The sequence below is a fragment of the Arachis ipaensis genome, chromosome B02 (assembly GCF_000816755.2).
Source record: "Arachis ipaensis cultivar K30076 chromosome B02, Araip1.1, whole genome shotgun sequence".
NCBI lineage: Eukaryota > Viridiplantae > Streptophyta > Magnoliopsida > Fabales > Fabaceae > Arachis > Arachis ipaensis.
The window spans coordinates 104,629,633-104,634,650 of record NC_029786.2 but is presented as its reverse complement, the minus strand read 5'-3'; positions in this window follow the sequence as shown (position 1 = coordinate 104,634,650).

Sequence of the window (5,018 nt, the reverse complement as noted above, 5' to 3'; positions counted from 1 at the left end):
AGCTTTCTTCTCCCTCTAAAAAAAACGTCTTCCTCTAGTTGAAAGTGGTGGTGTGTTTAGTGGACGTCGTGGTTGGCGAAGGGAACAGCAAACTTCGTCTGGCAAGAAGTAGCCATCTTCTACAAAAGTAAGGATAATAGTCGCATGTATACGTGTGTTGTTGTTTAAATGTTTGTGACAATATAATGCATGGGATTGGGCTTAGGGGTGATTACATGTTTTATCTCTGGTAGAAGAATGAGAAAAAAGCTATGTGGAGTTTACTGATTTCTAAATTTGAGGCACTTGATCTAAGGTTTAATGTCTGATTTATGTTGTTGTGGATAATATAGATGGATGATATATATGTGATACCTGTTTTTTTTTTTTTTTTTTTTTTATCATGGAGGCCATTTTGGTAGAGGACCCAGTGGAACTCTTGAGTATATTGGTGAAAAAGTTGAAAATTTTCGAAGATGAACTTGGACTTTGTGAATTTTGGGAACTTGGTGACATTGTTCAAGGGTCTGGGATATGCATCATACAGGGCAGTTTATTGGTATGACCTAACAAGCAGTGACATTGAGTCTGGACTGCACATTCTAAAAGGGGATGTAGGAATAAATGAGATGCGAGAGAACAAGCTGAGGAATTCAAGCACCAATGAATTTTACATTTACTTTGACCACCCCGTGGATGAGCCACATATAGTGAAAGAAGATGCTACTGCAGAAATGGGAGCGAAGAATTTGATGATCACATTGATGTTGATAGCATCATGAGGGAGCTTCAGTCATCACCATCCATAAAAGATGATGGGTATAATAGTGGGGAGGACGAACTGTATAAACCTCCTCCGGCTGTCTCAGAAAATATTTCTAATGATGATTATTCTAGCTGTGATGAGGAAAATGATGATACAAAGAGAAAAAGAACTCTAAAAGGAAAGGAGAAGGTCCTGCCACAAAGTAAGGTCAATGTCAAGGAAGGGACAAGGATAGAGTCAAGTGAAAGTAAAAAAAGAGCTGAACCAAGAAGTATAAGTGGGAGTGATGCCAAAGGAACCAGGACAATTGCAAAATCCAAAGAAACTGGGTCTACTGTAAAGTCCAAAAGGACTAGGCCCGCTGCCAAGCCTAAAAAAACTGGGCCTAATGTAAAGTCACAAAGAACTAGGTCTACTGTACATGTTGAAGAAGCTGTGTCTACTGTGCAGCCCAATGATAGGCCTCCAATTGGACTCTATGTGAATGAGGAGGTTTCAGATGATGATGACCCCATTTATGAGTATGAATCAGAGGATCTTTACATACCAATGACTTTAGAGGATGAGGAAGAGAAACATAAATTTTCAGTTTTTAATAATGAGTATAGGTTTGGGGAGGGTAGATTTGAGATTAGAACCAAGTTTGCAACCATTGATGGGTTCAAAGAAGTGGTAAGAGATATGTTTATTTCTGAAGGGAGGGAATTTCTGTGGATAAAAAATGATAAGGAATGGGTGAGGGTTGGCTATAGAAGTAAAGACTGTCCTTGATTGGCACATCTATCCTACAACAAAATACTATTATGTTTCTAGGTAAAGACTTACAAGGCAGAGCATACATGTGCTAGAAATTTGGGTAGTAATGCTACTGATCAACATTGGATCAGTAAGAAAGTGGAGAAGAGAATGGCAAGTCAACCTCATATGACAACTAACGAGGCAATTGACTTTCTTAGAGAAGAGTTTAACCTGGTGGTGCATCCGAAGATGGTTTACAGGGTAATGAAAGAGGCCAAAGAGAGGATAATGTGAAATGAAAAGGAACAATATGGGAAGCTCAGGGACTATAGGATAGAGATAATTAAGAGTAATCCCAGGTCGACAACAAGAGTTGATGTGAAGCCTATTCCACAATCCCTCTCTGTGTTTGACAAAATATATATCTGCTTCGAAGGCTGTAAGCAAGGCTTTAAGAGTGAATGTTGGCCTTTCATCCATCTAGATGGAGCTTTTCTGAAGACATACCATGGAGGCTAACTACTTTCAGTAGTTGCACAGGATGCGAACAACCAATTCTATGTAGTGGCATATAGAGTTGCAAAATCAGAGACTAAGGAATCATGGAAATGGTTCCTCACACTGCTTCAGAAAGATTTGGGTGATGCCAGTCAATATGGTTGGAACTTTATGTCCAACTAGCAAGAGGTTAGACTTTTACACTGTTTATTTAGGTAGATTAAGCTAGTAATAAGTGGTTTGCATCATTATATTCTAGTAATAAGTCAATATATTTAGGTAGATTAGGCTAGTAATCAATCAATATGGTTAGCATATTGCATGACTTTGGACTGTTTTGACAATATTATGTGATAGCATCATTATATTCTATGTAGGGCCTGCTACCAGCCTTAAAAGAGGTAATGCCGAGAGCACATCATCGAAACTGTGTAATGCATATGTGAAAAAACTTCATTAACCAGTTCAAAAACATGCACATTAGAAACATAGTATGGGAGTGTGCTAATTACACAACGAAACCAGAGTTCAAAGAGACCATGAAGAAGATGAAGAGGGTTAATAAGGCAGTATGGGAATATTTGATGAAATTTAAACCTGCCACTTCGGTTAAAGCTTTGTTCAGCTACGGACCCAAGGTGAATAACCTTACTAATAACATGTGCAAAATTTTTAACGTAAAAGTAGTGAAGTACAGAGTTAAACCAGTGTTGACAATGTGTGAATAAATTAGGTGTTACTTAATGAAAAAAATGATCAAGCACATTAGGCTGTTAGAGCACCATAGTAGAAAGCTTGCTCCAGTCCAGGAGAAACGGTTACAGAGACGGATAAAATCCAACAACAGATGAATTGCTAAGTGGGTGGGAGACAATGAAAGAAAGAGATTTAAAGTTAGTAGAAATTACAGGTACATCAATCATCTTCAACCTTTAAGAAATATACAGCAAGAATAACAACAACTACACTAATCACAGTAATATGCCACAAATTCATGAATTTTTTCTTTTAAATAGATAACAGCTTCCTCTAAAAATCCTCCATTTTTTTCCAATTTTTGCCTTTGAAACAGCTGTTCTTCAACTTCTATTCCCTCACCATCATCCACAGCACCAAAATGCTTCAGACTCTATGGCCCTGATTTTTTTCAGGTATTTATCAAACCAGAAGAACCGGCGGTGACGTTCTTTAACCTAGAGCAAATTTTTAGAAAATCACTCAATTAGACACATTACAGTCTCATCCAACTATTGCTAAAATAGTAAATTACCTTGAAGAATGGACACCCGAGAAACATTCTGTTAGGGTTAGTAGTTGTTCTTGACTTGTACAGAATGACGTATACACCGCAGAAGTACTTTGGCACAACTCTATCTCGCTTATATCCTCCTAGCACAACGAATGAAGACCTTCCTCTAGGTTTTGTGCATGAAGAATCCCTTTCACTCATCATGGACGATCGCACCATCAATGGCCATGGCTTCGTAGATGCATTTCGATCAAATAAGGCTCATTCTAGGTAACGGCGTCGTTTTGGAACATAAGGACGAATTTGTCCTTTAATAATTTGTTCCCCATCCACATCGTCAGGCAAAACGGACAGCTCTGTCATCATCCCTCCAGGTCAGCATTTTCTGTTGCTGCTTTGAGTCCCAACTCAACGAAGGGGTATAATTGTCACGCGTTTTATAAGGTGGGAGATTTAAATGTATTTTTCAATCTTAAGGAACGAAAATGTTCGCATTTAAAAAAGTCAAGAACCTATTTATCTTTTATTCTTTTATATAAAATTTTTCATTCACGTTAATTAACAAAGCGTTACAACTACTTAGTAAATTAAAATTTGAGAAACTCTTTTCTTTTCCTACTATTTTACTGCAAAACAATAATTTACAAATATAATAAGCTAACAAAAACGACATCAGAATTAAAGTTCATATAGTTCTATATACACTGGGTGTCATTAGTCATATCAATATGTATTTTATAGTAAACACTTTAATAGCAGTTGTCTTTATGTGAAGTTGATAATTAAAATTTATTAGATAATATTTTAGTTAAATATGTCAAATTTTTAACTAATAACTTCACGTTAAGATAATTGAATATGAATTTTCACTTTATTTTATATCCCAATCCTAATCTTTATATAATTGGTTCTGAATTTGGATAAACGAAGAAGGCTGTGTCAAGTCATTACACTAAACCTTTATGACACATGGATCATAATTGAGTAAATAGGTTGTCTTTTTTCTTGTATTCCAACGGGCCTGAATAAAAAAAAAGGTTGATAACTAATTATTGGTCTCTAGGTAGATATCTTAATAAGCTAGAAACATAGGCCATTTTTCCGAAATAAATTATGACCTATTTCCACTCAGGTTCAAATAAGCAGTCTATTTTCTTATGACCCGGAGAAAAAAAATATCTCATTTCTTACCTTCGTAGTACGTATACGTACACTTTATTTTAATATAATACATTAGCCAGCAGATTTATTAAAATTTGGCCAGTACTTAGTCAATAAAAAAAAAAAGAGTGATTTTCTACCGTTAGATGAAATCTCACACCATTAAATACATTAATAATAACTAATTGATGATTATAACTCACAAAATCTGCTGCCCCCTAATACTCCTCTAAAATAAATATTAGGAAGTATGATAAAATACATTAGATAAATATACTTGGTAATTAACTTGATCTAGCCTTCATCGCATTTTTGTTGGATGATTGGATCATAGTATCAAAGTTTATTTATTCTCCATAATAAAAATTTGAATAATTTTAATAATCTCATCCGTCATGAATCCTCAATGTTTGTCTTTTTACTTTCTTTTTTTTGTTTATCATGGTCTTTTTACTTTCGATCTGAAACTATATATTAAAAGAATTCTCCAAGTGTTGGACTTCGAAGTGGCGAAAGGTTGTGTGTAACAACAAATTGTGGCCCGAATCTATTCACTATATTTATTTGGAAACGCCAAAATAAATAAATAAACACAAACAAAAAAATCTTAAAATTTAAAATAATAAA